This window comes from Macrotis lagotis, chromosome 1, assembly GCF_037893015.1.
Source record: "Macrotis lagotis isolate mMagLag1 chromosome 1, bilby.v1.9.chrom.fasta, whole genome shotgun sequence".
Classification (NCBI taxonomy): domain Eukaryota; kingdom Metazoa; phylum Chordata; class Mammalia; order Peramelemorphia; family Peramelidae; genus Macrotis; species Macrotis lagotis.
The window spans coordinates 686,556,822-686,568,697 of record NC_133658.1 but is presented as its reverse complement, the minus strand read 5'-3'; the positions used below and the strand labels follow the sequence as shown (position 1 = coordinate 686,568,697).

The 11,876-nt window shown below is 35.8% G+C and overlaps 1 long non-coding RNA gene across 1 annotated transcript in view; it reads right to left on the bottom strand.

Annotated features, from left to right (window-relative positions):
- Positions 1-384: 384 nt before the first annotated feature.
- LOC141523185 (uncharacterized) overlaps positions 385-11,876 on the bottom strand; it is a 37,266-nt gene continuing 25,774 nt past the window's right edge. Inside the window, exons 3-4 of the long non-coding RNA XR_012478382.1 lie at positions 2,652-2,718; positions 385-481 (exon numbers count right to left, since the gene is read on the bottom strand). This is a non-coding gene — a long non-coding RNA (uncharacterized LOC141523185). The remainder of the gene's footprint in view (positions 482-2,651; positions 2,719-11,876) is intronic.

Here is an 11,876-nt window from a genome sequence, read left to right as displayed (position 1 = left end):
AATGAAACATGAATGGAAGGAAACCAGAGCTGGAGATACTGTAAATGTGTTGCCTGCTGTGCAGTCCCAGTCCTAATGGGAGAGCAGACTAAATGAAAGTGGGGAGTCTGCTGCTAACAGCTGAATTCCTGCTCTGATTTTATAGAACCAACCAAATTTATGAAGGCACAAGGTGAGCACAACACTTCAAACTGCTTCTAACAGCTCTGACTTGCACAAATGGCATTTCTAGAACCGATAAACTAAGCTGAAACTGACCTTGGTGGTTGGCAGCATTCTGGGGGAAAGGGTTAGGGATAAATTGTTCTTCAACAATTCCTCTAGGCTAGAGTATCATATTTGAAGGAGGAGGAGGAGGAGGAGGAGGAGGAGGAGGAGGAGGAGAAAAGAAAAACCCCAGTCTCTTTTGGGAGTGGATAATTCTCTTACAGCTTTATTCCAGTGGACAAAGTAGTTGGCCTGATACAGCACATCCCTCTTCCTGTAAAGGGATACAATCACTAGCTCAGAATTTTTCTCTGCCTCTGTCTCTCTGTCTCTCTCTTTTACACACACACACACACACACACACACACACACACACAGTCTGTCTCTGTCTCTTTCACAGTTTGTCTCACTGTCTATCTCTCTGTGTGTCTCTCTGTCTCTGTCTTTCTCTGTCTCAGTCTCTCTCAGATATACACACATACACCCAACCCATTATGTCTCTCTGTCTCTGTCTTTGTCTCTCTCTTTCTGCTTCTCTATATGTATCTCTGAGTCTATCTCTGTCTCTATGTTTTTTCTCTGTGTCTGTCTCACATATTCATACACACACCCGCTGCATTTCTCTCTCTCTCCCCCTCTCCCCCCTTCTCTCTCTCTCTCTTTCTCTCTCTCTCTCTCTCTCTCTCTCTCTCTCTCTCTCTCTCTCTCTCTCTCTCTCTCTGTATCTTTTTCTCTGTTGGTTTCTTTCTGTCTCTCTTAGCTCCTCTGTCTTTAGTTTCTCTCTGTGTATCTGTCTTCATCTCTACTTCTCTATTTCTTTGACTCTGTCTCTGTCTCTATCTGTCTTTCTGTGTCTCCCTTTGTCTCTGTATCTTTGTGTCTTTGTCTCTTTATCTTCCTGTCTCTCTTTCTGTCTCTGTCTCTCTGTCTCTGTCTCTCTCACTCGCTCGCTCTCTCTCTCTCTCTGTATCTTTTTCTCTGTTGGTTTCTTTCTGTCTCTCTTAGCTCCTCTGTCTTTAGTTTCTCTCTGTGTATCTGTCTTCATCTCTACTTCTCTATTTCTTTGACTCGGTCTCTGTCTCTATCTGTCTTTCTGTGTCTCCCTTTGTCTCTGTATCTTTGTGTCTTTGTCTCTTTATCTTCCTGTCTCTCTTTCTGTCTCTGTCTCTCTGTCTCTGTCTCTCTCACTCGCTCGCTCTCTCTCGCTCTCTTTTCCCCCTTGGTAATTACATGTCTTATAAATAGTTTGCTTCATGATTCATGCTAAATGGGAGGCTGGAATTTCCCTTATTGACTGTGCTTCTCCTTCATCTAAAATATTGGCTGCTGTCAGCTGAAAAAAAGATGGCTGAGATCCTGAATACCTGGAACAGGGGTTATTCACTGGGGCCCATGAAATTGTTGCTTTTAATATATTTTGACAATTTTATTTCAGTGTAATTGGTTTCCTTTATAATCCTATGTATTTTATTTTACTTATTTTAAGATATTCTGAGAAGGGGCCCATAACTTTTACCAGACTACCAAAGGGATCCATGACATCAAAAAAAGGGTTAAGAACCTCTGGCAAAGAGGGAGGCAATCTCCTCTAAACCTCCACCCATTTGTTAATTCTTTCATCCTCTTCCTTTTCTGATCCCACAATAACAGCTAGCATTTAATAATAGCTAGCATTTATAGAGCACTTTCAGGTTCACAAAAGGCTTTATGTGCATTATTGCATTTGGTCCAATCATATTCAAAACATAGACTTATATATTTAGAGCAGTAAGGGACCTTGGAGGTCATTCAATCCAGTTTCATTCTAAAAAAGGAACCCAAGGATCAGAAAGTATTAAATTACCTGCCCAAGGTCCTATAGAATGTAGCAACAGTCTGGTGGCTCTAGGAATTCTTTTCTATCCAATTGTTATTTCCCTGGACCCTATTCTGAGCTCTAATTAAGAAATATTTTGGGGGTCAGAGCCCAGGGGGTTTAGAGGAGTTAGATGATAAACTAGATAGGGCCTTGGTCCTGGAGTCAGGATGACCTATCCTCAGACACTTATAAGTTGTGTCATCCTGGGCAAGTCACCTCACCCTAAATTGATTTGTCATATCAGGCAAGTTGACACCCTATGATTTTGATATTTAAAAGATCATTGAACAATGGAGCCCAGCTTTAATTCCCCTTTCAACAATACTCTTTCCCCTTTATAGCAGTAAGAAGATTCTCCACTGTGGCTTTTTCACAAGTCTTGTTATAATGGCAAGAGGACTAGACTTGTAGTCAGGAAACCTAGGTTCAAATCCTGTCCCTAATCTTTATTAGCACAAAAGTCAGGAGAACATCAATTTAGATGGAACCATAGAAAACCATTAAGTCAATCCCTCCTTTTAAAGATGAAAACACCTAAAGCACACAGAGATTACATAAATTAGTCAGTCGTACAGTTTCTAAGTACCTTTTTGTGGATTGAGGATGAGAACAGTTATATAACTGAAAAAATGCCAACCACCATCCTTAACCATCTGAAAAAAAATCACAAATAAACTAAGAAATGTTATTTAAAATGACCTTGGGGTACAATCTTATGCCTATCAGAAATAGTTAATATGTAAATAATGCTGGAAGGATTTGGGAAGACATATAAGCTTACTGCTAGTGGAACAAAAATTTGGTTTTATTTTTTAGAAAAATATTTGAAAATTATGCAAGAAAAGTTGCTAATGTGAAGGGGGTACAAAAATTCAACATGGTTTTGCATAGTCAAGTGAAGCATGTTCCTTCATTGGCTATATTTTAAAATGTTTGTTTTATTTTATACCTTAAGTTTGTCAATGCTGTGTCATGAGGTGGGAAGTGCACTTCATCTTAGGTCCTGCAAGATTACATACTTTTAGTCCATGAGGCAGCTAGGAGGCACAGTGGATAGAGCACTGGGTCTGAAGTCAGGAAAACTCGTCTTCCTGAATTCTGATCTGGTCTCAGACACTTACTAGTCTTATAATCTTGAACAAAACCTCTTTTTTGCCTACATTTTCTTATCTGTAAAGTCAACTGAAGAAGGAAATGGCAAACTTGCCAAGAAAACCTCAAATGGGGTCACAAAACATCAAACATGACGGAACTACAATATGTCTCTTAAAGTCTAAAGTTTTTTTTATGTTGTGGTTGTCATTGTCTAAATTATTCTCCTGATAATTTTACTTTACTTTTTTTTACTTTTTTTCTAGTTTTCTCTGAAACTGTTTCATCATTTCCTACTGTGTAATAATATGCTATTTTCATAAAAATAATTTATTTATCCATTCCTCAATTTGTGAATAGCCCTTTACTTTCCAGTTTAAATGCTATGAAAAGAATTACTATAAATATTTTGTACATATGGGTCCTTTTCTTCATTCTTTGATCTCTTTGTATTTATACCTAGTAGTGGTTTGCACAGCATAGTGACTGAGGACAAAGTTCCAAATTTCAGCAACATTATTTGTGGGACAAAAAATTGGAAACAAAATTCATGCCTAATGATTAGGATATGACTGAACAAATTATGGTTTATAAATATAATGGAATATTATTGTGTTGTAAGAAGAGACAAATGTAAAAACTTCAAATGAAACATTGGAATACTTATATGAGGTAATGCAGAACCAAGAGAAAAGAAACAAAAGCTCTCCAAATCTCTCAAAACTTCAGTAGTTAACAAAAGAGAAATTAGCAAAAGATTGTCAGAATTAAAGGATTTATCCTTCTTTTCCTTTAAGAATTAATAAATTGTTGGGCATAGTAGTGCACCCGTAGTCCTAGCTACTCAGGAGGCTGAGCCTGGAGGATCACTTAAACCCGGAAGTTCTAGTCTACTGTGTGCTATACTAATTGCTTGTTCACATTAAGTTCTGTATTAATATGGTGACCCCCTGGGAACAGAAGATCACCAGGTTCCCTAAGGAGAGATGAATTGACCAAGGTCAGAAGGATTAATGAACTAACTCTTTTTAAAGAGACTGCATTTTATCATAGCTTATACTTGTCCTAAGAGGTTGAGATGGGTGATGGTCAACTAGACAAGATTATGCTATGCCAAAGATTTCATTGGGGAAAATCAAAAAATAAATACAGTGCTCTGAAGCTAAAAAGAGCTCACAAGAATAGGATTGGCATAGATAGGGACTCTTAGAGATCTAAGCATCTAGAGATATATGTTCCCTTCTAGGAAGAAATACCTAGTATAATTCTTGATACTCCAAAAATCTGTATTTGAATATCAAAAGAAGAAAGAGGCTCTCAAGCACATGCCTAGCATAGGATTAGTTAGTGAGCAGAATAATATATTTTTAAAAATAAAGGCAGTGAGCTTGGTATCAAGAGATTTTGACTCGACTCAACTCTTGTCAATTATTTGCTAATGTAATCTTTATCAAATCACTTCATTTCTCTAGAACTTAGTATTCTCTTCTATAATAGGGAAAGACTGAATTAATTGAATATGTCAGGTTCCTTTAACTCTACTAAATCAACCTCTCTATGAGTTTATGAGGAAATGACTAGATTATAAACTCCTTTTGGACAGAGAATTTGTCTTATTTTAAACTCTGCATTCCCTCCTCAATACCTCTCTCAACCACTAGGCAATGTTGAATAGGCAGTATTCATTTAATTAATTACTATATTGGGGTATAAATTAGGAAGTCACCCTAGGAGTGGTCATACACATGAGGTCATGGGGATTCAAGACTGCATTTTCAAAACTATATAGCATTCATTCTGTCCCATGTGATTCACAATTCTGTGTAATGAAAGAGGAGAGCCTTCAACACTTTGTCAACATCACTGTTACAAGGATTTCAGCAAAATGACAAAAGGGGATTTTTCACTAATGTTTGCACCTCTCTGACCATCAAAAAGGGCCTGGATGGTAGGAAAAGTACTAGAAACAGAACCAAAGTACATTTCACCTCTGCTACTTGCTATAATTTTGAGCAAGTTTCTTAACTTTTTTTGGATCTCAATTTCCTTGTACATAGAATAAGGTTGGCACAGAGTTGGACTAGGAGCTCACTGAGTCCCTTCCATTTCAAAAATCAATGAACCTGTAAACCAATACACTGCCACTCTTCTATTGAGAATTTCTCAATCGGTTCATGCTCTCTTGGATCAGTCTAGCCCAACAGCCTTGATTTCTTTCTATTTCTCTAAGAGACTTACTTGCAATGTGATACCACAGGAACCTTAAAATTCACTTCCAACTCAAATCATTGTAAGGGGGCACTGTTCTTCTCATTATCATCTTGTGCTTCATTTCCGTCTTAGTGCTACATTCTTAAATTACCAAAATTCTGTATAGAATATGATTTCTCACCAACTTTCTAGCAATTTTATTTCAGCACCTCAACCTGAGTTTCTTCACAGTCAGACTTATTTTCCTCTTTTTCCTTTAGCCTCCTTCTCAATAAAAACTCTCACTTTCTCTGGCATATTTCTGCACCAAAGAACACTTTTCTATTAAAAAGCTAAGGACATATGCCCCAAATCTGTGAAACTTATGTTTGCACACCATTTTGAAGATATTTTTAATATATAATAACCCATGACTAATACAGGCTAATAGAGAAGACAGGTCAGTCTTAATTGTAGAATATTTGCAAAAGAAATACAACTTCATGACTTTGGAATACTTCCAAAATTATAAAGAAATTAATCAAATATAAAATAACATGGAGTTCAATAGAGTATTTTCAATCTAATGCAATAGAGCATTTTCAATCTAATGCAAGAATGGCTTAAAACTAGCTTGTCCATTGTTCTGTACATAAATGGATACCTCTTAGGCACCTTAAAAGATTTTATTTTCTGAATTAATTAATCAATCAATGAACAAGCACCTATTAAGGATCTTCTATGTTTCAAGTCATTTATTAGATGCTGAGAATATAAAATCAAAAAATGAACTAGTCCCTGTTCCTTGGGGAGCTTATTTTGAATTAGAAATGTAAGTAATGCTGAATTTGCAGTCTTATTTACATTATAATTTTCTTTGTCTTTTCCTCCAAATAGAACAAAGGTAAACCTCAGCCTATTCTTTTATGAATTATCATGAAAATTTAAGGAATCTAATTCATGAGATTTTGTTGAGCTTTCAAAATTATTATTATGATTATCATTACTACCATCATTATACAATCTAACTTGTACTTCAATTAACTAAACAGTTATATTCCCCCTTCCCTTCTGCCACTTCTGTGTTAGTCCAGGACCAACAATATCATAATATACATTATGATAATTCATCATTATCTCTAGATAAACTAATTGCAATGGATTGCAATTAGATGACACTGGTCTTCTTACTGTTCTTCACACATTGTGTGTCTATCTCTCCCATTCCAGGAAGGCTTTTCTTCCTTACCTGTCCTGACTTTCTTCAAGATTCAGCTAAAATCCCACCTTCGACAAGAAGTCTTTCCTGCTCCTTCCCTTTGTTAGTGTCTTCAGTCTGATATCACCTTTATTTATTCTGTACACATGGGGTTTTTTTTAGGTTGATTAGTCTAGTCCAACTCTGTGGTTTTCTTGGCAAAGATACTCAAGTGATTTGCCATTTCCTTCTCCAACTCATTTACAAGCAAACAGGGTTAAGTGACTAGCTCAGGGTCACTCAACTCATTAGTATCTGAGGCAGGATTTGAATTCAGCTTTTCCTGACTCCAGGCCCAGCCCCTGACCTCACTGTTTCATATCTTATATGTACCAAACTGTTTATATTTTGTCTCCCCCATTAGACAGAGAGCTCCTTGAGGGTAAGGGTTGTGTGGTTGGCTTTCTCTGTAATCTCAGGGTTTAGCATAGTGCTCCATACAGCAGACACTTATTGTTGATGATGAAGAAGAGGAGGAGGAGGAGAATGGAAAAAACAATGAATTTCCTGGAAAATAAAAGAATTTGAGAGTAAAGTTGATAGAAAATGGTTAATGATCCAAATCATTTTGAGAATGTATGTTCCCTAAAGCATCCCCTGGCAGGTCATGCAGTATTCAAATGGATCTTCAGAGCTTGTTCTTCCTTCCACAAGCCCTTCCATTACTCTTTATTCTAATGCAACCATCAGGGTCCTTGGGAGGCTCCCAAGCAATTCATTTTCTGCTTTCCTCTTATTGACATGACTCACTGTGAGCTTAAAGCCTTTCATGCTGTGTGATCCCAGGCAGGGCCCTCTTATTTCCTGTACATTTCCTTTCTACTAGAACTGTTTTGTCTTTCGCCTCTCAACCTGCTTATTAGATCCTCTTGCCAGAGCATTTTAAAGGGCTTTTTATCACTAGACTCAACCCTGAAAGAGCTATGTCAGGGAAGAGTGAGTCTGAACCCTTGGACAGAGTTGTGGGGTAAAAGCTTAAAAAGAATGAGGAAAGGTAAATAGGCTAATGACAGAGGTAAATCGGCACAAATAAAATGGGTACTTAAAAGTCTAGTCAAGTATAACCTTTTAGACATATACAAATGCACCCAGGCACTCAACCTCGGGCACACTTCCATATCCAACTGAAGTTAGAGGTAATGGGAGGATCATAAACAGAGTATCCAGGAACTGGTCTAAGAACATTAATAGGTACTCTGTGAGATTTTTATTTTTTTTTAACCGTGCTATGGTCAAGGCCAAGAGAAGGAGGTAGGAGTAGAGATCCATTAGAAAAAAGCCCCAATCTACTTTATTTGCTCACTTAATTTTCCTCAGATTGTTGATTACACCAGAAAGTAGAGACAGATTTGGAGTCAGGAAGATGGGATGGGCTTTGCCACTATGCTTGAGCTGCTTTCTTTCTCTTCCCCTGAGGCTCCCCTTGCTGAGTTCATCCTGGAACTGCCATTTTGAAAAAGGTGCATATCAACCATTCTTCATTCTCTGACCCAATCCCTCCCAGTTTTATTTTTATGCATTATCTTCCCTCCATTAGAATGTAAGCTAATACATAGTAACTGTTCAATAAACAAACATTTAATTTGATTTGACATGGATTTGAATTCTGCCTCATATGCTTTCAACTATGTGACCTTGGGAAAGTCATAAACGTATTTGGGCTTCAGTTATCTCATCTGTAAAAAAGAAAGGTTTGGTCTTGATTTCTAAGTCTTCCCACACTAAATCAAGGATATTGTGACCTTTTAATAACCTATTTATAGTTGATAATAAGGAGGAAAATGACAAATTTGAATTCAGTTGATCTTTGGCCATCCCACAAAACCTTTCATTCAATAGTTCTCTATCATCACCTGTGTGTACTCAGAAAAACATAACATGTATGATAGAAAGCATATTTGGCCTAGAGTAAGGGAGATCAGGATTCAAATTTCACCTCAGATGTTGTTGTTGTTTAGTCATATCTGATTTTTTCATGATCCTATTGGGGGTTTTCTTAGCAAAGATATTGAAGTGGCTTGTCATTTATTTCCCAATTCATTTTATAGCTAAGGAAACTGAGGTAAACAGGGTTAATTAACTTGCCTAGGGTCACATAACTATTAAGTGTCTGGGGCCATATTTGAACTCATGAAGATGAGTCTTCCTGACTGCTGACCCAACAATCTATTCACTGTGCTCTTTCACTTCACATACTACCAGCCATGTGACCAAGGGCAAGTCACTTAATTTTCCAGAATCTCAGTTTCCATATCTATAAAATGGGGATAATACAATCCAAGTACTCACCTCACAGGATTGTCCTGAGGGCAACTTTGAAAACCCTCAAGTCCTATATAAATATAAGTTATTGATAACTTGAATGAAAGCCTTCCTTTTTAACTTCTACAAAATTAGCTTATTTTTTAAAAAACTTTAAAATTTTATATAATAAAAATTATATTTTATTTTGTGTGATCCTTCCTATCCCTTGTTAAGTTGTGTCTTCTTTCCTTATCTATGGATATGAAAGGTAATTTCTTCTTTGTTTTGCTAATTTGTTTATTCAGAGACTTCTTTCATGTGGTATGTATCTTGGTATAGTATTTTGTGAGCTGTTGGTCTAAGCCTAATTTCTGCTAGTTTGTTGTCTAGTTTTTCCAACAGTTTTCATCAAATTCCTCCCAGAATAAGATCCCTTCCAATTCTATATCTATCATTTTATGACTATGTCAAGAGTTTGAAAAGATATTTTGTAGAAGAATTATAAGACTTTTCAATTATCTTCATAATCAGGCCAAAATCCATTAATACAGAATATTAAAAGGTGACTTTGTCCTTATGAGATGCCTTAGGAATTTATTTTAAAAATGTATTTGTATTACAGATTAAACTTCCCAAATATCCTCTACTTTTAAGCATTAATTCCTAATGCAATACTTCTATTCCTGACTCCCTATTTATCTCTCTATTCTAGGAAAGAAATATCCTAAGAGAATGGAAGCACAGCACTAAGATTCATTCAATTTCATCCTGCAATCAGTCTTTCAAAAATACTGCTAAGTTCTAGGGAAAAAAAGAAAGGGAAAGTATTTGATCCCTGATCTCAGGGAGCTCATAGTCAAATGAGAAATACAACATACAATTAATTGTATACAACTACATATGTGTGTGTGTGTGTGTGTGTGTGTGATATAACTAAAGAGAGAGAGAGTAGATGAAAGTTGGAAAGACATAAGAAAAGCATTATCCCTGAGGGGGGGTGGACCAGAAAGTGCTCCTTCAGTAGATTTGAACTGTCTTCAAGGAAGCCAGGCAAGTCAAGAAACAGAGGCAAATCCAGTATATACTTTGATTTGATAAAAATAATGCTTTCCTCTTTCTTATTACCCTATCCACCATTCTTTTAATTCATTTTAAAATCTATTATTAATTTCAGACAAGGAAAATCCTGAATATGGTACTGAATATGATTATATAAACTCTTTTATGATTTTTATGTTCTTGAGCTTTTTGTTTTGCATTATGAGATGTAAATCCATGCAGTTATAAGTAAATTAGGAGATTCCTTAATGGATAGAGTCTGATGGTCTAACCCTGAAACAAATCTAAGTTTGGGAAAATGAAGAGTAAAACAGGAACTAAATCATCATTTTTTCTGGAAGTAGTCCTCTGCTACTAAGGAATTTAAACATGAAGGTAGAAATTCCAATAGAGGAGAAAAAAATGAGTAGTAGGATAATAAATTTAAAACTAGAATAGATATCAGAGGCCATATAGTTAACTTCTTTTTTAATAGATGAGAAGACTGAGGTCAAGGGAAGTTGAGTGACTTATCTAATGGGTCACATAGATAGCAAATAGAAATGGAAATTGTTACCAGGTATAACACTGTACTACAAAGCAAAAATCATTAAACCTCTTTGGTGCTAGAGAAAGAAAGAGGAGGTAGTTACATCAAACAGTGCACCAGATTAGGTACACGATATTCAGAAACAAATAAATACAATATAGTGTTCTTATGAACCCAGACTCCAGTTCCTAAAGGAAAGGACTCACTATTTGATGAAAACTGCTGGAAAAACTGTACAACAATCTGGCAGAAATTGTGTTCAGACCAACCACTCACATAAAACAACAAGAGACACATCACATGAATGCATTACCTAGACAAAAAAGTGTTACCATAAACAAATTATAGAAACAAAGAAGAAATTATTTTTCAGGTCTATTTTTAGGGAAAGAAGATATGAGACAAGGAAGAGAGAGAATCATACAAAATAAAAACAATTTTCATTATATAAAATATAAAAGTTTTTGAATGTGGCAAAACTTACAAAGGAAAACATATACTTGGAAGAAACATCTTGACAGAAAGGTTTTTTTTAAAAATCTTATATTCTTATATTAGGTCTTACATTCCAGATATATAAGGAAGTAATTAGAATTTATAAGATTAATATAATAGCCATTTCTCCAAAAGATTAAGTTCAAAGGGCATGAGCAGGCAGTTTTGAAAGGAAGGAATTCAAGTTATCAAATACATAATTTTTTTTAAAATGCTAAAAATCTCTAATGTTTAGAGAAATAAAAATTTAAGTACCTTAAAATTTCAAATCAACCAGGCAAAGAATACAAAACAGGAAAATAGCAAATATTAGAGGAGCTGGGGGATATGGATAGCAGTTCACTGTTGGCAAAGCTGTGAATTGGTCCAGTCATTCTCAAAAGAGACCATTTTAGACAATTCTCAGAAAAGTTGCCAAATTCTGCTTACCCTTTATATAACACTACTAGACTTTGTCCTGGAAGATTTAAAAAAAAAGGAAATGGTCTCTATGTAGAATATTTTATAGCAGCTCTTTTTGTCAAGCCCAAAATAAGAAATTAAGGAATATACTTCTTACTGGGGATTAGTTAAATAAAATGCAGCATATAAATATAATGTAATATTATTGTGCTATTAAGAAATAATGGACAATTTCAGAAAACACTGAGAATTCTGTCCAGAGCAAAGTGGACTATGTTCAGAGCAAAGTGAACTATGAAGCTGTATATTGAGAAATTTGTGGGTTTTTTTTAATTTTAGATCAGTCATTTTTAATACATTTGAATCTTCATGGCTTCATTTGGGATTTCCTTGTCAAAGATATTTGAGTGATTTATCACCATCTCATTTGACAGAAGAAAAGACTGAGACAAACAGGGTTCAATGACTACTCAGGGTCACCCAGCTAGTAAGTGTCCGAGGACAGACTTGATGTCAGAAAAATGAGTCTTCCTGACTCTAAG